Source organism: Lethenteron reissneri, chromosome 24 (genome assembly GCF_015708825.2).
Source record: "Lethenteron reissneri isolate LAM-NWPU_2019-01 chromosome 24, ASM1570882v1, whole genome shotgun sequence".
Classification (NCBI taxonomy): domain Eukaryota; kingdom Metazoa; phylum Chordata; class Hyperoartia; order Petromyzontiformes; family Petromyzontidae; genus Lethenteron; species Lethenteron reissneri.
The window spans coordinates 7938401-7966306 of record NC_083802.1 but is presented as its reverse complement, the minus strand read 5'-3'; the positions used below and the strand labels follow the sequence as shown (position 1 = coordinate 7966306).

The 27906-nt window shown below is 45.7% G+C and overlaps 1 protein-coding gene across 3 annotated transcripts in view; it reads left to right on the top strand.

Annotated features, from left to right (window-relative positions):
- The first annotated feature begins 427 nt into the window (after positions 1-427).
- The window catches only part of AGL (amylo-alpha-1, 6-glucosidase, 4-alpha-glucanotransferase), a 65574-nt gene continuing 38095 nt past the window's right edge, over positions 428-27906 (top strand). Inside the window, exons 1-2 of one of the 3 annotated variants that reach the window (XM_061558106.1) lie at positions 428-500; positions 5944-5990. The gene's annotated coding sequence lies outside the window, so the exon portion shown is untranslated. Of the gene's footprint in view, positions 501-5943; positions 5991-6819; positions 6935-22894; positions 23242-27906 lie in introns of those variants that run through there. The other 2 variants (XM_061558107.1, XM_061558105.1) reach the window with 2 other exon arrangements.

Here is a 27906-nt window from a genome sequence, read left to right as displayed (position 1 = left end):
CGACCTCCTGCACACCAGGCGAGGTAGTTCGAGATCGAACCCATGACCTCCTGCACACCAGGCGAGGTAGTTCGAGATCGAACCCACGACCTCCTGCACACCAGGCGAGGTAGTTAACATCACGGTAAAGTCACGTAGGTAAAAAATAAATAATAAAAATAATAGAAATAATTATCGAAATAAAATAAAATAAATTAATATTTTTGAAATAAAATAAATTAATTTATTTAAATAAAATAACTAAATTTTATTTTATTTCTATTATTATTTCTATTATTTTTATTATTCCTTTTTATTTTTTACCTACGTGACTTTACCGAAAAAACCTAAGAGTATGAATCCTTGCAGTCACGAAAGTTTCAAATCTAGAGATCTTCCGGTGGCAGTAGAGGTCTTCCGGTGGCGGTAGACGTCTTCCGGTGGGGGTAGACGTCTTCCGGTGGTGGCAGTGGGCCAGTGTCGGGAGTGCGAATTCGCGGCACCGGCTCGTCTCCTTGCAGGTAGGAGAGAGGCCATGGAAGCTGCCGCTCGTTGTCCGTGCGCGTGTTTCTGCGTGCGGCGTTTACACAGTCTACACTTCGCACACTTTACACGCGCATTGCTGTCATGGACACGCTGCGAGTTTCTGTGTTGACGCGTTCACAATGTTCGCGACAGCGGCCGATGCGCCCTTAAAGGCACCCGGTGTTGTTTCGCGGGGTTCAGGCGGAGCCACCGAAACTAAGCATTCGGCCCCGAGGCAACTCTCGTGCCGAACACCGGCCCGTTCAAGGCATCCGCTGCGTGTTGGTTGATGCGGAGCCACCGAAACGCCCAGGAGTTGCGTTGAGGGCACCCGTCACGTACGCAATTAAAGGCGCCTGGTGTGTGGCGGTGTTTGGGCTGAGCTACGGAAACGCTGCTGCCTTGTTAAAGGGGAGGGGGGTGAAATCATTGTCATTGGGGTTTTGGGTGAGCTACTGGAACCTATCTACACATTTACATCATTAGACCTCATTTGCCAGTACCAAAGTATCATAATAGGGTTTCCCCCCTTTTTTAGCAACAAAACAGAAACATTTTCACTAGGAATCATGTCTGCATTAACCACAATACTTGTGGTGGTCAAACTGCAAACAAAAACACACTGATAATATATCTGATAATATTCGCATTGTCCTTGAAACTGATTGGTCCACACCAGAGACGGAATCTACATCATTAGACCTCCTTTGCCAATACCAAAGTATAATAATATTTTGACCACACGTATTGTGGTCAATGCACATCTGATTCATTGTAAAAAGGTGTCAGTTTTGTTGCCAGAAAAAAAGGAGAAAAGCATTATTATATTTTGGTACTGGCAAAAGAGGTCTATTGATGTAGATGCTCACCCCGAGCCCTCATTACTCTGATAGTGCATTGTCTTTGTGCTGTACGCCTTTTGGCGTCCTCTGGTGTAGCACCAATTGAGACGAGGCTTAAAAGAAAGCCGTCTCTGGTGTGGACCAATCAGTTTCAAGCACAATGCATATATTATCAGTGTGTTTTTTTTTGCATTTTGATCACAAGTATTGTGGTTAATGCACACATGATTCCTTGTAAAAAGGTTTCAGTTTTGTTGCCAGAAAAAAGGGAAAAAAACATGTTACTATCTGCACATTATTTGGTGATACTGCTGCGTTGAAATTGGTGCACACGCACAGTCAACAACGGGAAGAAAAAAACCTAACACATTCATTGAGGAATGTAGTGGACAGTGCAGTATTGCATCCTCTCGATGCGCGTGCGGATGTAACCTTTAATTAAAGGGGCATCGTCGACCGCTTCAGGAAGGGCTGAAAACATCCCCTTAAAGGCGCGCCGCGACGTTTGGGTTGGGTCACCGAAACCCTGCACCCTATTTAAAGGCGCGCTCCTTAATTCGTAATGGGTATTGAATGGAGTGGCAACTCTAAATACAAACTAGGAATCCAGCTGCTGTCTGCCGGACACAACAGCGGGAGGGCCAGGCTACCCATGGCCTCGTCACTGTGTGCGCCACTGCGTGTGCTGATGATAGGGCACGGGCAGGAAAAGTCTCCTCCGGTGTTTATTGGTGCGTGTGACCTTTACCGTTTTAGATGAGAAGGGACAAGCTCAAACATAACAGCGAGACCTGAGAAGAGATGCAATTTCAACGTGTAAAAATAAATACATTTAAATAAATATATTTACAATAATTCTATCAATGGGACATTTTTGCCAGTATCAAAATGATGAAGAAGAATAACAATAAGCGTTTACCATTTTCTGTTTGCATGTTTTGCCACAAGTATGTGTGGTTAATGCAGACTTGATGTCTTGCAAAATGTATACATTTGGTGTTTCAACGTCTTAACACCTGTTTTATTGCCAGAGGGGTAAAGCCTATTCTTATTTTTTTTTACAATGTATTGAGTCTTTTTTCAGCCAGCTGACCATAAATCGACAAGGATTATAGCCCACTTCAAATTTAAAAGTATTAGGGATATAATTAAATAAATCACACTTCGCCATTTACTACTATAAAGAGCCAAGAAGGTCTGTGTCCCGCGCGTGACGTCACCCCACGTCGACGAGCCCCCCTCATTAATAATCAATAACAGGTGACGTCCTCCACATGGACCCCCCTCATTAATAATAATGAGCGGGTGACGTCACTCCACATGTAGCACCCCCCATCATTAATAATCATGAGCGGGTGACGTCACTCCACATCGAACAGCCCCCCTCATTAATAATCATGAGCAGGTGACGACACTCCACATCGAACAGCCCCCCCTCATTAATAATCATGAGCAGGTGATTGTCACTCCACATCGAACAGCCCCCCTCATTAATAATCACGAGCAGGTGACGACACTCCACATCGAACAGCCCCCCCTCATTAATACTCATACGGTGACGTCCTCCAAATGGACACCCCCATCCATTAATAATAATTAGCGGCTGACGTCACTCCACATGGGGGGCGAGGCGCCTCCTCCCCCCTCCTCGGCGTCAACTCACAACCCTCACTACAAAGGCAGAACTCTCATGTCACGTGATCTCCGTAACGCTGTTGAGACATCAAAGTAAAAAGGACGTCGTGATGAACAAGGGATTTTAACCTTTAAATGAAATAGCTCTGTGTCACCGTGGCCTTACAAACTGCACACGAATTGATGCAATGAGTATCACGTCGCGGTCTGCTTTTCGCTTGCTAGTTTCAGATTTACTGTAATACACCCGTCCTTGGACGGGCAAAAGGCGAGTTTAAGATATTACAAACTCATAATATCCACGTAATGCATCTAACGTGTTTCTTAATCGTGTGTCATGGCTGCCAATGTGCACAGTATGTATAACTTCTTTCGCGCAGTACTTAGCCCCAACCTTGCACTGATTGAAATCGTGCTCCAGGCACATTCATATGTAAATTCTGCATATAATATCGAATTTTTTTTCTGATAGGAAAAGTGTCCTTGGGAAAGGCACATTGCTAAAAAGAGGTGATAGTTGATGAATGAGATTGGTGATGGAATGGGGGTACACACACTTTACCCCACCGGACGTGACCTGCTACTTTAACTGTAGTGTACCCATGTGTACTGTGCTGGGCGGACAGAGGCTGGGTGGTGAGGGAGGGGAAATTCAGAAAGTTGCACTCGGGGGATCGGATTTGTGACCTCTGGGTAACAAGCCCAGTGTGCAAACCATTCCACCACTGTGGCAGTATCCCCAGATAAGGGACGATCCATTTATTGTTTTTTAAATGACCCCCAAACTATTATCATTTTTTTCTTGTAAGGGTTTGTATCACAGTATGTGTGGGAAGCGGCAGTGTAGGGGTTCGCGCACTGCGCTATGAGTTCGATTCCCACTTACGACCCTAGGTCGACTCAGCCCCAAAAGTGCCTGGTGCAGTTTGTAAACATCATCAGTGGGGACACAAAGGCGGCCAAGTGTGGTGCTGGCCACCCACCCCCTAATGTGCCGCGTTAGCCTTCATCGTGTTCCCAAACAGCACTTGCCCCAACAGCCTGTGTAGCCTATTCATGGGATATTTGTCTTTGTGCACAGTGTGGAGCACAAGTGGTGCATCTGGCAGTCATCTAAGTCAATCAGCCCGCAACACCTGGGTTTGTCCTGTGACCTGCCAGCAAGCACCTAACCCGGCACAAGCGCCGTGGTAATGTCACCGCCACTTAATGGGAGATGGCGGATGTTGTTCTGTGCTTGTGCAGTGACTTTCAGATGTGCTTCTGTGGCCATCTTGTACATTCTCCCTTCCGATATTAGGAAGCAACTGGAGCTATGCACTTTTAAATATAGATTGAAAACCATGTTTTTAGGACAGTTTTTGTTGTCCTTCCCTCGCACCTCTGATTAGCATGGTTGGCAACGTACGGTGCGAAAGAAGTTCCACATACACGCGTATGTGAGTGGTAGTGTAGTGTATTTGGCACCTGGGTCCGTCCCGAGACCTGTCAGCGAGCCTTCTACACTTCACGTGGCCTAAAAGTGCACCTGGCCTGGCACAGGCGCCGTGTTTACTTCACCGTTACTTCGTGGCCAACGGTGGGTGTTGGTATTAGTGGACTTGGTCGAAGCAAACAGCGAAGTGGCAGCCAAAAGAAGGAACACGGCTAAGAGGACGCCCACCGCGTAGATGGAGCGATCATATCGAATTGTGTGCACGTGTCGTGTGCGAGTTTTTAAGCGAGACCGTGAGAGATTTTGCGAGACCGCAATGGCTTGGGGAGGGCTTCATTGATCAGTGGATGCCATCAATGGAAAGTAATGATATTCATGTGCACGATGCAATTAGTGCATCGTGAGAGTAAGGATCTCTTTTATTCGATTAACCCTTACAGCACGTTCGCCCCTTGTTGCAGAGGTTCGTGGTTTAAATCTGGCAGGTCGCCCTGGTTAATACTCTGCAGTGTATATTGACTATAAAAACACAACGCACTGTCTGCTTCACTCAATCACAGTGATCCCTTGACGCCATTCGCGTGGACTTAAGGCCATTGTGTGCTGGCATCACGGTTGAAATGTGCCAGATTTGGAAAATGATACCACAAGTCACTGAATTGGGACAACAGTGCTCCCCTACTGCGAAAACCTGACAGACCCCTCCTGAAAAAGAGCCATGAGAATCAGCGAGGCTCGCCTGGGTAAATAAGCCTCATAATAATGATATATACGGAGCAATGTAATTTAGACGTTTGTTTTTGTGTGGTCATGTAGACACGTAAAATACACATGCAATGGAGTCGTGTAATAGAGAAGTAACACAATTATTACATCACTGCTTGCGACACCACACTGAGAAAGAGCCTTGTGTAAAGAGATGCGGAGAGAGAGGGGGAGTGAGAGAGATGATAAGGTGGAAATTGAGAGCAGAGAATAAAATGTGGCGTGGGCTTGGACAGAAAGTGATTGTGTATGAGTGAGCAATTGAGTGAGTGAGAGTAGGTGAGTGGCGGTGAGGAACAGTGAGTGTGTGCAAGTGTGTGGGTGAGTGGTGGGTGAGAGTGGGTGAGGTAGTGTGTGGGTGAGTGAGCATAAGAATGACAGAGTGAGTGGGTTAGTAGTTTGTGAATTTGAGTGGGTTAGGCAGTGGAGAGGTTGAGAGAATGGCAGGTGAGTGATAGGTTGCGTGAGTGGTGGGTTGGTAAATGATTGAGTGAGCATGAGGGTGAGTAGTGGGTGGATGATTGGGGGAGTGAGGGTGAGTGAGTGGTGGGTGAATGAGTGAGAGAGTGAGGGTGAGTGCTTGGTGTGCGAGTGAGGTGGGTGAGTGAACGAGGATGAGGTGAGTGGTGGGTGTGTGGGTGAGTGAACGAGGATGAGGTGAGTGGTGGGTGTGTGGGTGAGTGAATGTGAGAGTTTGTTTATCGTGATAATTGATCCCAGTCTCTGTGTATTGCCACATCTCCCTTCCCGTCTCTCACACAGAACTCAATTCACAGGGCAGCCTCTCTCCCGTCGGAGCCCACCTCGCGGTAAGACGGCGCTCGCTCTATTCGCTCTTCACCTCTGGACCCAAATAAGTATGCAGGGTTCAGGTTTGACTGCAAACCCTGACGTGTGATGATGGCTTCATAAGTGAGGCCATGAGTGGATATTTTACATTTGTTTGGTAATCACACCAGGGAAAACCTCTTGGTTGGTGTGCTTTGCAGTGAGGGAGACACTCCCTCACTGCAATGTATATGTCTTGGATTGCAACTCCTTTTTCCTGGGGCTTGTTCCAACTGGAGTTATGCATGATGTGTTTGTGTGTGCATATGTGTACATGTATATGCACACACGTGTGTCCATGTATTTGTCTTTGTAGGGGATCCATGGCGCAGCGGTTAGCGCGCTGCGCTACGAACCTGGTGACCCGAATTCGAATCCCGCTCACGGCCAACACCAGTGATGATGATCTGAACCAGTCCTGGACCTTCCCTAGGTCGACTCTGCCTTAAATGGTGCGGTGTGTAATCATCGCCACTCGGGAGACAAAGGAGGCCGGGTGTGGTGATGGCCACCCTTATGTGCTGTACCGGCCTTCATTGGTGATTGCTAATAGCACTTACCCCAACTGTATTTTGTAGCTATACTGGAAATATTTGTCTTTGTTGTTTGTACGCATCTCTATGCTTGTGCGTATATTCTTAGTGTATGTGTGTGGGTGTGTGTGTACGTGTCGATCGTCACTATCGTCTAGAAATGTTTCCATGAATTGAGAGAAGGGAGGGGAGTCAAGAGGGAGAGAGATGAGAGAGGGAGGAGAGAGAGAAGAGGAAAGGGGATAGGAGGGCTGGGCCTGAAAAGAGGGAGGAGAGGAAAGGAGAGAGAAGGGGCAGGCAGGAGAGAGGGAGGAGGGGGAGAGAGAGAGGAGAGAGAGGCAAGCAGCTGAAGCCAGGAGCTTGGTGGTGCGTGGAGACCTGACATCAACCCGGTAGGCCATTGTGAGCCTTGTGTACACGCTGCAGCACAGCTTGACTGTATAACTGCATGACTGTGGTGATCCTGACCGTGTTAATGGGGTATGAGAGGGAAAAGTCTGCGTGCCTCGTTGGTGAAACGAGAGTGGGGCGACGCTCATTTCTTCTAGCTGCCCTGAGCCAGTGGGGGTAGAAATTTCACGTTCCCATGCTGCCGACTTCGCTCAAAGTTGCGATGCTCCTTATATCGACCACTGCAGGAGGATGACAATGATGATAACGATGATAATAATGATGATAATCATGATTAATATGCTGATGCTAATGGTGATAAAAATGTCGTTCGAATGTCTACGTAAAACACGTGAAGCCCATTTGTTGGATAACGGCCTCGTCCGTGCCGTGCAGGCAGTGAGGAGTATGTGACCATGCCTCACCACGCTGGTCAGTGCGGTATTGTGAAGGTTGGGCGAGGTGAGAACATCAATAGGGTTTGCTGCACTGCCCTCTGCTGCCTACAACGCCCACTACACGTGCTTGTTGTGCATGGTGGTGTTCGCCCATCCCAGCATTGTCCAGGCTCAACCGCCGCTTAGCTTCTGAGGTGCGATGAAATCGGACGCGTTTACCGGGTGGGTTAGCCATGGGCGCAGGAGGCATGTTATCGGTTTACCTTGTGTGTGGCTGTGAGTCTGCACCTGTGGGGAGGTTATTATTTTGATCATCCCGTGTGTTGCGCTGCAGTCAGGGTTCTCGACTCTCAGTTTGTACGTGCCCGAGTTCAAATCCCGGTCGGGAATCAACACGGCTGCATGATTACCACCACTAATACTTTTACGCATTATTCTTGTCAGCATCAAGGTAATTGTCATCACCACCACTCACTATCATCATCATCATTAAGGTCATTGTCATCACCCTCATCACTGTTTACATCATGAACATCAGTGTGATCACCATCATGAGGGACTGTGTGTTGTCTTGGTGTGGTCTGCGACTGTTTTTGCTGTTGTCTTGTTGCCTTGCTCAAGCTTGGAAGTTTGTGTACTTATGCAATTTGAACTGATATACTTTACCTATTTTATTAATTTTCAGTGGTTTGCTTACCTTTCCTACACTTTGCACTCCTATCGTTGTTTGTTGTTGTAACTTTCTTACCCGCCCCAACTCGACCTCTGGAAAAGAGCTTCACAGCACATCGGATTTCTCCAGGATAAATAAAGATTCTAATTCTGATGATCAACATCTCCACTCTTACCAAATTTAGCATCAACACCATGATCACACTCCCACTGCCATCACCTCTACCACCATCAGCCTTAACATCACCATTATCACTAACATCAATATCATTATTAACACCACCATCACGACACCATTGCCATCATCATCGTTTACCATCATTATCAGCGCTACTGCAAGGCTAAAATAATGAGCACAACTCTCTTTGAAATAAATAGTGGTCATGCAATGGAGAGACTGGCCTCTGCCATGTTAATAAGAAATTTGCATTGCTGGATTAGAGCTCCTCAATAGCATATTATAAGCAAAGTGAAAGTATGATCATTGATGATTTTGATCCCATATTCCTCTGAGTAAAATGACAGCCGTGACCCGCACACACGGCTCCTCTTAAGTAGCCCCTGCACATGGAACGTTGGACCCCTCTGGCGATTCAATGAGTTTTCACGAATGGTCCGTGCGATTCAATTCGAGGATAGATTTTTTTTCTCGTTTGAATTATTTCACTCTTGTGAGGTTTTGTTCGCTCCCATTACAGCCCAAAGGTCACGGCTTCGTAAATTCGGTACAATTCACGTACGTTACAAAAAAAATTTTGTTACGCGTTTGAACGGATGCGCGAGTATTGTAAGCGAAAGAATGGATCGTTGGATGTACCGTTACATGTAGAGTGGCTGCGCCAACTAGGCTGTATGTCCGGGCTGTCCGACATCCATTCCACATGTCTTTCGTGGTGAAATAAATACTTCAGTGACTGTCACTTTTCTTGTCCACGTTTCTGATCCATATCTCATTGTGCGTAATATGCACTAGTTGACATTGTATTTTTTCAGGAGATTGATTGGCATAATCTTGACTTAAAGCTTTCGTGACTGCAGGAATTCATACTCTGGGTCTTTCGGTAAAGTCACGTAGATAGAAAAATATTACAAAAATCACGATGTTTCGATCGCAACAGGTGCTTGTGTTGCGATCGAAACGTCGTGATTTGGAATTATTTTTCTATCTACGTGCCTTTACCGAAAGACCCAACGAGTATTGATTGGCATGTTGCTTTTTCGTGATCAAATTACCCGTTGACATTTTTTGTTTTACTTGTGTAGGCTTGCCACGAAGTTAAGTTTGCAAAAAAACCGCGTGAAATCAGCTCGTGCGCAGGAGTTATGCAGCTCATTGCGAGACCGTGAGAGGGTGCTGATGGATTGGGGAGGCTTTCACCTGGCAGTGGATAGATAATGGATGATGGTGGTGGTGCCTGCATTAACACAATCCTAATCGTTAACTGGCTGTTTAATTGCACGTTTATCAATGTTCTAGTATGAAAGCCTAGCACCATCACAGCCTTTAAATATATTTAGGATTACGAAGATTATAAGTCAATTACGCAAGAGTTCATTTTTAGTAGCACATGGTGTATGTAATTTCATAGTGCACATAACCGCGGTGTATTAGATTCCATAGCAAACATTCACATGTTCATATTTTATCACCTATTTTTAGAGCATCTGGAGGCCTGTATATTTGAAGTTTCTATGTTCGCCCCCTGGTTGCGTGCATCTTTCTCCAGGTCCTCCAGTTTTTTCCCTCCGCATTTGGAAACATGCTTTTAGAATACCACTTGGTTGCTATAAAGTGATAAGCCAGTTCGTTGAGTTATCATTTTTGGCCAAGTTGCTTCTCGAAAAGAGCTACATAGCCCAAGGGGCCTTTTCCGGTAAAACTACAAATTGTTTAGTGGTTTAGTTTAGTCTTTTCGATTTAAAGCTTTCGTGACTGCAGGGATTCATCTTCTTGGTTCTTTCGGTAAAGTCACGTAGAAGGGAAATAATAAAATAATAAAAATTAAACACATAATACAATTCTCACGACGTTTCGGCTACAACGCAAGCAGCCGTCCTCAGGTGAAGAACAGGTCTGTCAGAAAGACAGAGACAGCATCCGAATGAACACCACCAGGCTTGGCAGCGTATATTGAAGCTGGGTTAGGGGAGGAAGGGCGCCTTGACAAAGGAATTTGCACATCAACAGAGGAATTTAGCATATTTATGGAAAATGCAGATATGGGATTAGTCACTACTTGTGGAATATGTAGGAGGTGGGGGGGGTCTCAAAGTCATATTATGCCCGTGCATTATGTAGGATTAGCAGCAACAAAGGAAGGAGGTAGGGTTAGCATTAATAAAGGGAAGGAATTTTAATATGATTTAATTATTTCCCTTCTACGTGACTTTACCGAAAGAACCAAGAAGATAGTTGAGTCTTTGTTTAATAAATCAGTTTGCAAAGGCATACAGTATAACTGTTTCCTAGTTCACAAAACATAGTGCGTTGCTTTCGCTCAATTAACTGCTGGATGAGAGAGACTCCCTTGTGCCGTTTCGGTAGCGGGGGTTGTTTGTCCATACTTCCCCGTGCTGGTCAGTGTGGGTTGGTGAAGGCGCGGAGCACGATAATCGCAGTACGACAAAGGATTCGACTACATTGACTCCTAATAGGGGTTTTCCCCTTTTTCTGGCAACAAAACTGACACCTTTTGCAAGGAATCATGCTTACATTAACCACAATACTTGCAGTCAAATGCAAACAAAATGATCAGAGTATTGTTTTTTGTTTGCATTTGACTGCAAGTATTGTGGTTAATGTAAGCATGATTCCTTGCAAAAGGTGTCAGTTTTGTTGCCAAAAAAAGGGGAAAACCCCTATTAGTATATTTTGGTACTGGCAAAGGAGGTCCCATGATACATTGACTCCTGTTGCCCGCTGCATGGGTGCCCAGCCGTGAACAACGCACCACGCATGCTGGGCATCCATCCAAACGGAGATCTTAAGCGCCCGGTCTCAAAAGATCTTCATAGTGCACATTTTTTTTGTCACTTGTTGTCATAGACCAGTTGTCGGCAACCAAAATAACAAGAGCCGTTTTTTTGAATTCGATTAAAAACAAACTTTATTGAAAGATGCTGCAATGGACGTGGATACGAGACGTGGTCCCGAATCAACAACGTCACCAAGCAGTCTTTAAAGAGCCGCAGATTGCCGATCCCTGTCATCGACTATATAAACCCATGTGAGTGAAATTCATGGTACATGTTCACGTGGTGCATTAGTTCTAGATTTGAAGTGTTCGTGACTGCAAGGATTCGTACTCTTTGGTTTTTTCGGTAAAGTCACGTAGGTGAAAATAAATAAATGCATAAACAACTCAATTAAATCACGACGTTTCGGAGGCAACACAAGCTTCCGTCTTCAGGTGGAACCGTTACAGCCAAATTCACTGTAATAAGCTTGTGTTGCCTACGAAACATCGTGATTTAATTGTGTTGTTTATTGATTTATTTTTACCTACGTGACTTTACCGAAAAAACCAAAGAGAATGGTGCATTAGATTCTGCAGGGCACTTCTTCGTGCGGGGGCTTTTCACACTGTAACGCTGCTCTAATTGTCATATATACAATCGGTATACAATTCAATACTGGAGTGCACATGCTAATTATTTATGAACATCTGTCATACATATCTGCTTATGTACGCTGGAGTATCTGCAAGATGTTCTCCAATATATTTGTCTTGATTCTGCACACAACACGCAGTGCACACATTAGTCAATAACACTGCCTTGAAATGAAATAACACTGCCTTAAATAAATAAATAAATGCATATATTTATGTTATTGACGAATTTGTTGAGTTTTATTTGCACTGTTCATGTTGTCTTTATAAACATAGGTCAATCAATAGCATCGTGGACAAGATGTAATTCAATCGATAGAGCGCATCCGCGTAGGAACATTTGCTGGAATATTGCATTGCACACTGCCAATCCACTGCTGGATGAATGCCTCCTCACGCCATGTCTTGTACTGTCGTGGGGGTTGTTTAGCCATTCCTCACCCCGTTGGTCATTGCGGGTTGGTGGAGGCAGGGAGTTTAGATGTGCAGTACAACAACGTGGTTTTTTTCTACACTGCTCTCTGCTTTCGACAACATAACGCTGCAGCCTATAGCACCTGCTATTAATGGTGATTGCCCATCCAAGGACTGTGCAGACTCTCACTTCGTTAGCCTCTGAGATATGATGAGATTGGGTGCATTCTGGGTGATTTGATCATCGGTTAAACATCTAAAAATGAACACTGTGTTTGCCAGAACTTATATACATATAAACTGTTTATACTTTAACAGTTTGCAAAGATGTTGGTAATGCAATTTGCAGCCTTTAAACGTGATGCGTCAGTTCCAAAATGCACATCGGCATGCACATTCCGTAACGAGTTGTTTAATATTGTGCGGCTGTTGTTGTATCCAGGCATCTGTAGCTCAATTTCAAAGTGCAAATTCAACATGTTGGATTAAGTTTCACACACCATATGCATGTTGATTTCATAGTCTGGTTGAGCATGCATAATTAGATTACCTAACACACATGCCATGAGTTCTTCAATGTTTTAGCATAGTACCTTTTACAGTATGGTTACGCAATCATCAACAAGCATGATCTACCCACTGATGGATGACGGCCTCGCCACACTGGCACGATCCCTCGCAGTCTTGTGAGGCTGCGATCCATCTCGGTGCTGCACGTGAGCTGATGTCATCATCCTGAGTCTGTGGCGGTAGTGCTCTCAGTGTGCTTCCATCCTTTGGCTGCCATTCTGTCACCAGTCTCATCCATCCCTTCGAGCAGTTGCCCTATCCCAGCCCACTAACGTTGCTTAACAGTCAGTATCGTGTCTCTGATTTTTGTTTGTTCCTCGGTAAAAGTGTTCCTCTGCATGCACATGTATCGGTGTCATTCCCAACACGAATCTCTCAAAGCTTCTTTCTTTTCAACTTTATTTGTCTGCATCTAATCTTCTGATCCCTACGTCACAGAAGATTTGGTGGCACTGCTTAGGCAGTGGTGCGAGAGCACAAATAACAAAAAAACTCAACACATTTGTCGATAACGCACCTCTGATTTGCGCAGTTGGCTACGTACGGTGTGAAAGAAGTTCAACGTAAAGCGAAAACCACAATGGGCGACATTCGAGCAATGTCCCTTCTTCATAGGACATAAGAGAGGCCAGAATGGATAGGAGTTGGAGACTGCGCTTTACACCATGGGGCCTTATAAGAATTACATTTTTAAAAATGTTAAATGATGAGCAGTTTTTAAATTGGCATAGGAATAGTTACCTATTAGTAGCTGTAATAGACAACCCCTTCAATATATATTTTACTGGTAGGAACCTCCTGGTTACACCAGCCCACAGGGGATTATTGTGTCCGTCGTGCAGGGAGGGGCTGGGTGGGGAGGGAGGGGCTTGGTGGGGAGGGGAGGGTGGGTGGGGAGGGTGGGTGGTGAGGGTGGGTGGTGAGGGTGGGGAGGGGAGGGTGGGGAGGGGCTGGGTGGGGGTGGGGCTGGGTGGGGAGGGGCTGGTCACCCCGTGGTACCCTTATAAAACTCAACGTTTAACCTACTCACGCCGGCTTGTGCCCGTCCTCACAGTCGGCCATATTTGCGGAATACACCACGCCGCCTGTTGACCCTGGCCATTGACCGAGCAACCCAACGTTCCTACCAGCTCCCTCCGCAGGAATGTGTTTATTACTACTAAATAAACGAATTCACTTGACCTATGAAGAAGGGCCATTGCCTGAAACGGCACCTATTAAATCATATTCCTTTTAAGGCGACAGTGTTATTGACAAACGTGTTGAGTTCGATGTTGTTTGTACTTGTGCATCACTGCCAACACAGGATCACTTTCTCTGATATATGGTTCAAAACATCATCTGTACTTGGGCATATTGTTTTTTTCTTTATTTTTTGCTATAGAGATCTACGTCACATTCCTCAGCTATGTTTATGATGTTATCTTGGCGATGTTAATGTCACTTAATGTATGAATATGCTATGATTGGTCAACCCACGCTAGATGGGAATTTATTATTGAACATTGATTTACCAATCTTGATTTGAAGCTTTCGTGACTGCAGGAATCCATACTCTTTGGTTTTTTCGGTAAAGTCACGTAGGTAGAAAAAAAAAATCAGCTATTTATCTTTTTTGATTTACCATTTGTGCTATATTTTCGATTTCTCATGCCGCACCATTATTTTTGTGCAGATTTCTATTAGCTTCATTGCTGTGCTTTATTTGTTTTTCTTTCATTATTTTGATGACCCCAGGTCACGCTTGGCCTATTAAGTACTCACTCGATGAAACAAATTTTAACTTAAACTAAACAATTGAACTAAACTTTTATTTTATTTTACCAGGTAAGGCCCACTGAGCTATACAGCTATTTTTTTCAGAAGCGACTTGGCCACAAATGACAGCTCAACGAAGTTGCTTATCACGTGCAAAACGATAGCAGCCAAATACTGTAAACGCAAGGCATTGTGCATCCATGAGCAGCCTTTAAGCTACTGTTTCTGATATATTTAGACTTGGAAATCTGAAATCTACTGAATGTCATGCTCATTTGCTCTCTGCAATTCCCTGTGGTATGCTCATTAGCAATGGTGAATACATGCTTGTTGTGTGTGTGCTTAAGTGCACTATGAAATAAAACAAACTTGCAGCTTTGGGATGAGGTGAACTATAAAAAAAGCACCGGCTAATGTTTATGCAGAGTACGAAATCAACACCCAGGGTTATGAAGGCCATGGGGTAATACATATATTGCTGAATAACCCTTCATCGGAATGTGGAAATCAATTGCTGATGCAAACTGTGCAACATTTAATCGCACAGATGCACACTAAATAACGCGTTGTGTGTCATGCACATCGTACCGTTATTTGTGTTCTTTCCCGTGGAAGGTTTTTAACGTGCATTCTGAAAACAAATCCCCTTTTGCTTATGCAACTTTTGAAATAGATTTAAGTTTAGAAAGTGGCTTTCAACTCTTGACTTAAAAAGTTAATGTATACGTATGAAAGGAAAACTTTGGCATGGCCTCAAGCCTCTTTTGATTTAGTTCTATGCAACCATAAGGCAGTAGTTTGTACCGTTAAATCGAACTTGCACATGCTATGAACACTTGTACCAATCTTTACTATGAATTCAGTATCCTCATAAATAAGGGCTTTATGTAATGAGGGGGGTGCCGCTTGTGCACTATGAATACAAATCGTGTGGAGCCGGTGTAAACTTTGATTAATAGTCTCTATAAATAAACGGTTTTAATATCGTCGTGTAGTGCGGTCAGGTTTACCCATAGATTACTACAGTACTGTGGTCAATCCAGACACCATTACTGCCACCGGTACTCTCGAGTTACTTGCAGTAATACAGCAACTGCAGCGCTTGGGTAATGCCAGATATGAGTACGACGAGCGTTACCCCCCCCCCCCCCCACAGTGTTTCAATTGTAACACTGAAATTGCTGCGGTGCTTTCTTGATTACAGACCAGTGCTACGTGACGAGAGACACTCTACCCTGTAGCAGGGAACACCAAACAAAAAATAGCCGCGGAAGCGATTGCCCCCCTGGCAGACACGGCTACTCCCAGGGCACTGGCGCGCACATTTTGAAATTCAAAGCTTCCGCAGAGCCGACCGGCGCGAATGAACCGACCGCGTGAACGTGCCCTCAAGTGGTCTTCACTCTGTGGCCGGCGTCGTCAAATCGTATTTTCAGGTTGCTCTGTGACGGTGACACAGCCGGTGGTGACGTGGCCCAGCCGCTTGTTGCAGATGCTCACCGTGTTCGAAACCAGTGGCCACCGTGATTAATACGCTGCGAGACGCTTATGCAGTGGGAAAGGCTGGCCAACTGGCCTGCTGGTTGGCCGGCAGGCCGCTGCATTTGCCACTGCAGAGGCATCTCGCAGAGTGCTATTTCCATCGTGTTTTCTCCGACGCGTCCTAAAGTGTTTTCTCATATTGTGGGGAGTGGTGGTGTAGCGGTTAGTGCGCAGCGCTACAGGCCCGGTGACCCGAGTGTGATTCCTGCTCACGGCCAACACCGTTGACGATTATCTGAATCGGTTATGGGCCTCCCCGAGGTCGACTCAGCCTCATATGAGTACCTGGTGCCATGTGCGAACATCGCCACTGGGGAGACAAAGGTGGCTGGGCGTGGTTCTGCCCACCCTAGCCCCTTCGTGTGCCGTTCCGGCCATCATAGGTGCTCACTCGCGCAGCACTTGCCCCAACATTCTGTTAAGGTTACGCTGAGGTCTTTGGTTTGTCTCATTAAAATACGCAAGAGGAGGGCACTTTGTGCCGGCACCATGGTCCAAATAAAAAAATTACCAGCAAAGTACACAATTCGAATGCACGTAGAAATCATCTCCCCCTACTGCGAAAACTATTTTGTACCCTCGTGAAAAAGTGGCATGAGAATCAGTGAGGCATTCGTGGGCAAACTAGCGCACTAATAAAACAAACAACAATTCATTTTTGACATTTTCATGGTTTGAATACGGATAGAATCTCCTGGGCTGGGAGAGCATCTGCTGAGTTGTCAAGTGCTGCATTCCAATTGTGTGGCTCCCTGCCACGTGAAGATTTTGGTTTGAGGTTTATAGGGTCAGGGAATTTGGCCAGCCCTGCTCTATGGGATGGCTAGTTTACTGCAGCGATTCCGGAACGACTGCCCCAAGGTTTTGGCCTGCAATTGGCTTGCTCACAGCCTCCTCCAGTAGTGGAACATTTTACATTTTTACTCAGGATGCTACTTTTAAACCATGTTTTTCTTAGCTTATCTCCATGTTGGCTAAGCTGATATTTCGTAAAACATGTCAGATTTTAATTCAGATTTTTATTTTGTGTACAAGCACGTAGATACATTTTCTTGAAGAGTGCTTTTTTAGAAATACAATTTTTGATTGGCTAAAATTGTTTAGCTGAAAGCATCTTAATCTATGCACCTCCGTGTTTGCAGATATAAGCAGGGTTGTGTGATGCAGTTTAATAAATGATGCTACTATATAAAAACTCAATATTTTTTACATTATTATCATAGACTATTGCATATGTCGAGGCATGCATAAACGCACAATTGCCATTCCCCACTAAGTGGCGGTGAGGTCACCACGGCGCTTGTGCCAGGCTAGGTGCACTTTGAGGTCAAGTGTTGTGTCGAAGGCTCGCTGGCAGGAGGTCACGGGACAGACCCAGGTGCTATGGGTTGACTGACTTGAGATTACTGGCAAGGTACACCACCTGAGGCCCCAACTGTGCCAACTTTCGATGTTTTATCCGCCCGGCGCTCCACTCGTTGTTGTGAGCGTCGCTCTTCTGCCCTCCGCACTCAAGAGAGAGAGCTCCTCTGGAGGGTGGGAGTACCCACACTTTACCCCATCACACACGACTTGCTGATGGGCGGTGGTGGTGGTGGGGGGGATACAGGAAACTTCCACCGTTGTTTCCACTGCCGCACTGGGACATGGAATCGAACCGGTGACCTCAGCATCGCAAGTCCAGTCTACGATTACACTGGCGGCAGCTCCGTTCCTGCAGTGCTGGAGGAATACACTCAACACATCTACTGCAGTAACACTGCGCATCCTGCAGAAACATTGGCATCCTTCCGTCAACAGCAGACGATGGAATTTGCAACTTTGCGTTTCCTAATAATAATGATACGAACGACTTGACTTGGTTTGATTTACATTTCCTTACGATGGCTTTCAAGGGCGACCCTGGACAGACGGAGCCTGCCGCGGCTGCACGCGTGCTCGTGGTCCGCTCTGCGAACGAGTCGTGGCCGGCTCCATTCTCTGCGCGTTCGCGATTTTATTCCAGAGCCACTGAAGCTGTTTTAACGGCACGGTCTCAATGAGCCAAGCCAGAGTGAGTTTGCGGGCAGTTTCCGCTTCATCTCGCCACAAGCCTCATGTGTCGGCGTTGACGTCAAAGGTGCTCAGGTCGCACCTGCGGACGTCTCGACATCGGAGTTCTGGGCGACCTCTCGTGGTGTTTGCTACTTCTTGCCCTGCGCTGTGGAGGGAAGGGTTGGGTGGATAGCGCACACACACACGCACATTATGTGGGCGTCAAGGTGCCATACCCTGGCTCGCCAGGAGAAGGCGGTACGGTGAAGTGCGGACTAAACTCATCTGCCCCTTAAATTTCAATTTAAGGCTTTCGTGACTGCAGGGATTCGTATTCTTGGGTCTTTCGAAACGTGAGAATTTTATTGGTTTATTTTTATTGTTTTATAATTTCTCATCTGTCCCCTTTCGACTGGAATAGAGGTTTGCGCCATTGCACACGTGGGCTTCCTCCGGTTGCTCCGGTCTCCTCCCACATTTATAAACACGAACTACTTATTGGCTGAAAGCATCTTAATCTATGCACCTCCGTGTTTCAAGTTTCATTTCTTAGGTGTAGCCCTGTGAGCCATTCAGCTCTTGAATCGGGTGCAACCGCAACAAAAAAAACATGAACAAGAAAACACAAAGCATATTTGCGCAGGGTTGTGTGTGATGCAGTTGCATAAAGGGGCCATAAATGACGTCACTCACCTAGTGGGGGGGGGGGGGGGGTCAGACATTTGTGACGATGTGTGACGATGGGGGGGGGGGGTTGAGAAATGTGACGTCACATCAAAATGCGCAACTTTAAATAATATAGACAACACGTTCTACTTACTCTTTAATAATAAATAAAATAATTATTTTATTTATTATTTTATCTTTATACGTGACTTTACCGAAAGAACCAAATAGTAATTCCTGCAGTCACGAAAGCTCCACATTTAAGAACGTTCTACTTAATTAAATATACTTTTTAATAAATGTTTTCTCCTACAACATCAGAGTGCAGCGCCACATTAAATACGCACTACAATGACAATAGTTTAAAGCGATTTGAAGCATGTTTTTTTTGGAGGGGGGGCAGAGTTTTGTGACGTCATATTTGAGGGGGGGGGCAGAGCTTTGTGACGTCATATTTGAGGGGGGGTCTGACTTTTTGTGACGCCGTGTGATGAGGGGGGGGGGGGGTTAAAAATCGTCCAAAATCGCGTGACGTCATTTATGCACGGTCCCAAATGACGCTACTATATTTTTTACATTATAATAGATACTACAGCATATCTTGAGGCGTGCATCGACGCACAACAACCGGTGGTGACATCACCATGGCGCTTGTGTCAGGCTGGGTGCACTTTGAGGCCAAGTGAAGTGTCGAAGGCTCGCTGGAACGTCACGGGACAGATCCAGGAGCCATGAGATGCACCAACTGTGTCAACTTTCTGTATTTTAGCCGCCCGGCGCTCCACTCGTTGTTGTGAGCGTCGCTAGTCTGCCCTGCGCACTTGCATGTACATTGCATGGTATGGTTGTACAGACACTCTACTCTACGCGACATATTTATACACTCACTATATTTATCTATATGTGTATTCCATCATGGCTCCACCATCTGTTAGGTATGAAGGATAGACGATATGTGACAGCTCGTGACAGCCAGGTTCTGTGATTTCCACCAATTTGTCAAACACCATTAACATACAAAACATTTTACAAACATTGTAATTCAGTAGTTTCTTGAAGATGATCAAAATGCATCTTCCAGAGAAGGAAGAGACCACGACCTGCCACGGCAGCCTTCTCCTGGAAGCGGAAGGTTGTCGCCGATTGGTGGCGAAAATCTTCCAAAGGCGATGAGATCAAACAAACACGAGTAAGATGAGTCAGGCGAGTTTCCGAATGAAGGGCTGCTGTGGAAGTAGCTTTCGCATCATTTATTGATCCGCCTTGTGTCTTCCAGAAGAGCTTTGCCATTCACAGTTCAGGTTATTGATCCACCTTGTGTCTTCCAGAAGAGCTTTGCCTTTCATAATCCAGGTTATTGATCCACCTTGTGTCTTCCAGAAGGGATTTGCCTTTCACAATCCAGGTTATTGATCCACCTTGTGTCTTCCAGAAGGGATTTGCCTTTCATAATCCAGGTTATTGATCTACCTTGTGTCTTCCAGAAGGGATTTGCCTTTCACAATCCAGGTTATTGATCTGCCTTATGTCTTCCAGAAGAGCTCTGCCCATCACAGTCCACGTTATCGATCATCCTTGTGTCTTGCAGAAGAGATTTTCCCTTTACAAATCACGCTTTCCTGCCTAAAATGAACAAACGAACAGGGACGAAGATACAGTTTGAAGTTAAGAACACATTTCATTGATTAGTGTTTGAGCTAGAGGAGGAGGAGGAGGAGGGAGGGAGGGAAGGGGAGAGGAGAGAGGGGGGCCGGGAGGGTTGACACAGGGGACAAATGGGGGGAGAGGGGAGTGAGACCTCATGGGCGATGCCCGTGGGATTGCGGGCTTCCTGCGAGCATGCGCCATCAACACAGACAAGGCTTCATTCCTAGTTGCTCTATGCCCCCCCTCGTCACACATTGTCACAAAAAGTCAGACCCCCCCCTCAAATATGACATCACAAAGCTCTGCCCCCCCCCCCCCCCCACAAATCATATTTCCATTTTAAAAATAAAATGTGCTTCAAATAGCTTTAAACTATTGTCATTGTAGTGCGTATTTAATGTGGCGCTGCACTCTGATGTTGTAGGAGAAAACATTTATCAAAAAGTCTATTTAATTAAGTAGAACGTGTTGTCTATATTTATTTAAAGTTGCTCATTTTGATGTGACGTCACATTTCTCAACACCCCCCCCCCCTCGTCACACATCGTCACAAATGTCTGACCCCCCCCCCCATAGGTGCGTGACGTCATTTATGGACGGCCCCTGTAATGTGCACCGATGCCTGCTTTATTGATGGCGATTTCGGCACGTACAATTGAGAATGATCGATTGATTGATTTCTCACTGCTGATAGGGTTTCGGGCCGCTGGTTCGTGAACTGGTTGGCACGGCCATCGTGAAGAGTTGTGCTGGATGTGGTGGTGTGCTGGGTGTGGAAATATATTTGGTGTCGCCGTCCCGGCTGAATTGGCATCTAGAAACGTAGCTACGTAGAGTTACACGCAGTGCCCAGTGGACTATTGGGGCAAGTGCCCTTCGCGAGCACCCGTTAAGGCCATCGTGGCCTTCATCAGTAGCTCGTACTACCACCCGCCACTTGGTTGCTCGTGTTTACACACTGCAACAGGTACTCGTTTAAGGCTAAGTCGACCCACTGGAGGCCCAGGACAGGTTCAGATAATCGCGGCTGTTTTTGGTTGTGAGTGGGAATCGAATTCGGGTCAGTGGCGTAATTAAGGCTCGGTGGACGTAGGGTAGGCACGGTTTTGCCACTTGCTTCACTGATGTCATTCACGGCTGGGTAATCTACCCCAGGGTCACCGGGTTCGCTAAGGGAGTGTTGAACCACTGTGACACGAACATAAGCATGCACCTGTTCGCATACGCATGCACACGTGGACACGCGGACACGCATGTAGACGTGCATGCATACACATTGTTAGGAAGACACTGGAGCAATGCACTTTTACATCTGGATCGAAAACTCATTGAAATAAAACGGCGTTTTGTGTTCTATTTGTTGTCCTTTCCCCGCACCTCCGATTAGCACCGTTGGTATGTACGGTGCGAAAGAAGTTCGGCATACATACACACATGCACGCCTTCTCACACACACGCTCGATTATGCTTACAGCATTATGCATTTACATTGTATTTGATACACATACCCACATACAGTTATATGAGCTATGAGGTACAGGTTATACACACACATTGATATGAACTTGCATTATCTACACAGACACCCACCAACACTCAGACATGCACAAAGACAAAGATCCCGGAATGTAGTAGCCTGAATAGGCTTGGGGCAAGTTCTGTTAGGGAGCACCTATGAAGGCCAGCACGGCACATGAGGGGGTGTGGGTGGCCACGCACACACACGTGGACACACTCACACGTGCACACACTCACTCACACGTGCACACACTCACTCACACGTGCACACACTCGCACGTGCACACACTCGCACACGCACACACTCGCACACACGCGCACACTCACACACGCGCACACTCACACACTCACACACGTGCACACACTCACACGTGCACACACACGCACGTGCACACACGTGCACGCCCACACACTCACACGTGCACACACTCACACGTGCACACACACGTGCATGCCCACACACTCACACGTGCACACACACACGTGCACACACACACGTGCACGCCCACACACTCACACGTGCACTCACTGACACGTGCACTCACTCACACGTGCACACATACACTCACACGTGCACTCACTGATACGTGCACTCACTCACATGTGCACGCACTCACACGTGCACGCCCACACACTCACACGTGCACGCCCACACACTCACACGTGCACTCACTCACACGTGCACACACTCACACGTGCACGCCCACACCCTCACACGTGCACTCACTGACACGTGCACTCACTCACACGTGCACACATACACTCACACGTGCACTCACTGACACGTGCACACATACACTCACACGTGCACTCACTGACACGTGCACTCACTCACACGTGCACGCACTCACACGTGCACGCCCACACACTCACACGTGCACTCACTGACACGTGCACACACTCACACGTGCACGCCCACACCCTCACACGTGCACGCACTCACTCAATGCCCATTCTGTGAAAGTAACTGTAGACGGGGTCTTTGCATAGCTCACACTCCCAATGGGGCAGGGCTCTTTCAGGGCACGTGAGACGTGGGCAAGGGCATTGTTAGGACAGGGGCAAGGTCCAGGGCATTCGAATGCCCCTGCCTGAGCATACATAAGTGCCGACGCCTCCGCGCTGTGGTGTGTGCGCGTGTGGATATTTTCTGCCTACGTGACCACGGCAGCACACGCACGCTCGCTTGTGTGAGCACTCGAGCGAGGAGGCACTGTGAATTGTTAAAGGTTAAACGTTCAAAAATATCGGCCGCTGACTTAACTCGTTTTCTTTGGCCGGCGTTAGGTGGTGTCATTTTTTTTATACTTTTCGCAAAACGTTAAAGTGGACAAGTTGTTTTTTAAATAATTTTTTTGTTTATATTTGATGAGAATATTTATTTTGCGCTTCGCCACCAAGTGCATCGCTCTCAGCGTGGGTGCTGTCGGTGTTTAACTTTGTCTTCACGTTGCGGTTTCGCGGTCGTCTTGAGAAAATGTGAGTTGAAGGGCCGCGTGGCATGTCGCAGTGATCCGTGTGTTGTAGGGCCCTAATGTGCAACATTCACATTTGTGCCACGCATATTCTTGGGTTTTTTCGGTAAAGTCACGTAGGTAAAAAAATAAAATTCAAATTAATAAAAGTTAAGTAAAAATTAAATAAAAATCACGACGTTTCGGAGGCAACACAAGCTTCTGTCTTCAGGTGGAACCGTCACAGCACGATTGCTGTATCAAGTATTGCTGTATCATTTACTTGATACAGCAATCGTGCTGTGACGGTTCCACCTGAAGACGGAAGCCTGTGTTGCCTCCGAAACGTCGTGATTTTTATTTTATTTTTATTTTACTTTTATTAATTTTAATTTTTTACCTACGTGACTTTACCGAAAAAACCCAAGAATATGAATCCTTGCAGTCACGAAAGCTTCAAATCTAGAATTGTGCAATGCAGTTAAACGTTTATGAGTTCAAATGTGAATACTGTGTGTACACTTCTGTGACTGTGTAGCAATTTATTTTGTAAAGTGTAACCATTCTAAAAGGTATATATCTGATAAAGGCACAGCCCTGCAATGGCTGGATCACGTCACTGCTGGTGGTGGAAGTGCTTCCAGCAGAGGGAGCTCTAGAGAACCACTCTACAATGTATTTGGCCTACTCTTCCAGGCCTCATGTCATACTGTATAATTAGTTGTTTTAATGCATTTGTTTAATTGCCACTTTTATAGTTCAAAGGGTCTGTTTGTATCATCAAAATAAAATAAAATAATGTTTGTCCATGAGCCAGTGGGCCTTTGGAACAATGTTTTTTTACTTGAATAATTTATTTTAAAAATACCATTCGAGTCAAGCTTATTAAAAGTTTTAGGAGTCTAATATTAGTCATATCTTGTAATGAATTAGAATGAAATGTTTGCAGTGGCATGTTTATCGCATGATTCAAGTTACGTTTAAAAGGAAGATGCAATCCCAAGAGCAAACGGCTCTTATTTTGTAGCAACTGACCTAGGAAGTGCCCTGATCTGTCCGACGATAGTTTAAGCTTCATTCGTGAGAAAAAAAATAATACTAGAAAGTTACCCTCTGGCATAGCGCCATGGCATCATCCAGTGAGTTCTCTGTGGTGCAACTTCCGTTACCTATTAAGAGCACCAACAGCAACAGCGATGTCATCACCACGATGCTTGCGCCAGGCTAGGTGCACATTGTGAGGCTGCGTGAAATGTCGAGGGGCTTGCTGCTGGCAAGAACTGAACTTGTGAAAAATAAGAACAGATTTTACCCTTTCTGGATATAAAACAGGTGTCAAGATGTTTAAACGTCAAATACTGTAGATACCTTTTACAATGAATCAACATGCAAACAGGCTGTCTCTGGCGTAGGCCAATCCGTTTCAAAGACAATTCACATATTATCGGAGCATGTTTTGTTTGTATGTTCACCAAAAGTACGTGTGGTTAATGCAGACTTGATTACTTTTCATACTGTGATACTGCCAAAAAAGTCCGATGATAAACTAAACTTTTTATTTTACCAGGTAAGGTCTACTGAGCTATATAGCTATTTTACAGAAGCGACCTGGCCACAAATGATAGCTCAACGGAGTGGCTTATCAGGTGGAAATGTATTGCAGCAAAATACCCTCGAATTGCATGTTGATTATACACGTGAGTGTTGGTGGGTGTCTCTGTAGATAATGTGGAGAACATGCAAACTCCCAAACACACAGGCGTCGGGGTCGGAATCGAACCCATGACCTCCCGTATACTCGGCGAGGTAGTTAACATATCTCAGGATCAGGATCGAACCCACGAACGCCTGCATACCAGGTGAGGGAGTTAACATCTCTCAGGATCAGGATCGAACCCACGACCCTCTGTAGACCAGGCGAGGTAGTTTACATCTCCCAAGGTCACAATCGAACCCACGAACTCCTGCATACCAGGCGAGGTAGTTAATATCTCCCAGGGTCACAATCGAACCCACGAACTCCTGCATACCAGGCGAGATAGTTAACATCTCTCAGGGTTACAATCGAACCCACGACCCCCTGTAGACCAGGCGAGATAGTTAACATCTACCAGGGTCACAACCGAACCCACGAACCCCTGTATACCACGCAAGATAGTTAACATCTTATCAGGGTCATAATCGAACCCACGAACTCCTGTAGACCACGCGAGGTAGTTAACATCTCCCAGGGTCACAATCGAACCCACGATCCCCTGCATACCAGGCGAGGTAGTTAACATCTCGCCACCACGGCACGAGGAGTTCGGGTCGGACGTGACCTGTTGACGCGACTACATCGAGACGCATTGTGGCAGCCGCCACTGCAGCCAACGTCACGGCGCACGTCAGCGGCACGCTGGCAGTCGTCCATGCGGACCCAATGTAGGTCGGGGCACACTTGGGGGGGGGGTCGTTATAGAAATAGCGGTGCTCGCTTTGGGAACCAATTAGGCAAGTTTTCGGGGAGATCTAGATAATTATTTATTTACTTTTACAAGCACACATTGTTTTTAAAGCCAGGGGGGTTTCAGCCGGTGGCACGGTGGTCAATGCGCTGCACTCTTTGAGCCCGCCGGTCACCCGAGTTCAATTCCCGGCCACGGCTAACGTCACGGCGAGGGGTATCCGAACGTGTCCCGGTCCTGGTCCCGTCCCCTTCACTATGACCCTCGCTGAAGACCGCGGTGAAGTATGGTCAACCACCCCCATGACCTGCATCCAGCAGTCGATTTACCAGTGGCTGTGAAGTATTTAAAGGGAATTAAACCCAAACACGGCACACGGCTGCTGTAGATGCATAGCTAGGCTGTACAACGAGTAGTTTCAAGCTTCGCTAATGATAAAACAAAATACTTTTAAAGTGATGGCTAGGCGTATCATCATGGTGGCTCACTGCAGTGTTACTTCCATGCGTTTTAACGCCACGTCCATGCATTGATGTCTCTGGAGCGCTATGGTAGCACCTGCCTCGCTATGCCATTAAAGTCTTGATTTATCGTAAACAAAGCATTACATCATGTTGGATAGCCCAGGACAACACACCCCAGGTGCTGCGTAGCTGCTAGAGAAGAGCCACTGTTTACATTTCGATTTTAAGCTTTCGTGACTGCAGGGATTCATCTTCTTGGTTCTTTCGGTAAAGTCACGTAGAAGGGAAGTAATAAAATAATAAAAATAAAACATAATAAAATAATTCTCACGACGTTTCGCCCACAACACAAGCAGCCGTCATCGGGTGAAGAATTCTTCACCTGAGGAAAATAATTTGTGAGAATTATTTTATTATGTTTTATTTTTATTATTTTAATACTTCCCTTCTACGCGACTTTACCGAAAGAACCAAGAAGAAGAGCCACTGTTTGTTTGGGGTCTTCCTTCGAGTCCCTGCACTGCCGTGGATGTCGGCGGTGTTTGGATATAACAAAATAAAATAGCGCTTCTATCTCCCCGATGCGTCTTCGCATTGTACCACGTGTTGTTGTTTGGCACAATGTCCGACGTTTTGCTCCATGTGCATCTTCAGTTCATTGAGGTCAGTGACTGAGTGTGCAGTGCTGAAATTAAAGAGACGTCTTTTTCCAGGGATAAAATGTTCCGCTCGAGTCCCTGATTAGTGTGGCTGAGATGCTTGCAGTGACCGATGTATAAATATGACTTGCGGTCAGTTTTGAAGTGGGAAACTTCACTTGACCATGGAGCATGTGGAGCGAAAAAGCACAATTGTGTAAACGATACATATTCTTAGGTTTTTTCGGTAAAGTCACGTAGGTAAAACATCAAAATTAATAAAAATAAAATAAAACAAAAAATCACGACGTTTCGGAGGCAACACAAGTCTCCGTCATCAGTCACGTAGGTAAAACATCAAAATTAATAAAAATAAAATAAAACAAAAAATCACGACGTTTCGGAGGCAACACAAGTCTCCGTCATCAGGTGGGACGGAGACTTGTGTTGCCTCCGAAACGTCGTGATTTTTTGTTTTATTTTATTTTTATTAATTTTGATGTTTTACCTACGTGACTTTACCGAAAAAACCTAAGAATATGAATCCTTGCAGTCACGAAAGCTTCAAATCTAGAATTAAACGTATACAGTTACGCATGGGAAACGTCGCAGCGAATTTTAAACAATCTGCTCTTATCCTGGTGAATCGCAACCACACACGCACACATGCACGTGCACCAGCAGCCATTCACGTCTGGGTACGCCTGGGAGGAGGGCCAACCAATAACCGTAGATGACCTCTGTTCGTGAGCTTATTAATATTCATGGCATGGTCATCATGACTATTAATGAGACCTCTGAATGCAGGCAAACGTAATCTATTCACGAAGCGTGTAATGATTCACTCCACCAGCCAGTCCCTTAATTATTTAATACACTGTCACGATTGTGAGTCGTGGTCTGACTTAAGTTTCGATTCCCTTTCTGTCTTATACTGTCTCTTGCTCTGTCACATCTATAAATGACGAGACAAAACCCATGATCATAACATAAAAATAAAAATAGTGCAGGCCCAAAAACCGTGAGTTTCAAACAAAACACATAAATGTGTACAAAGCACTCAGCCTCTGTGCATTGTGCGTTGATTTTTGCATAATGGACAAAAGCCCAGTGTTTTTTGACACATGTTTGTGTGCTGTTT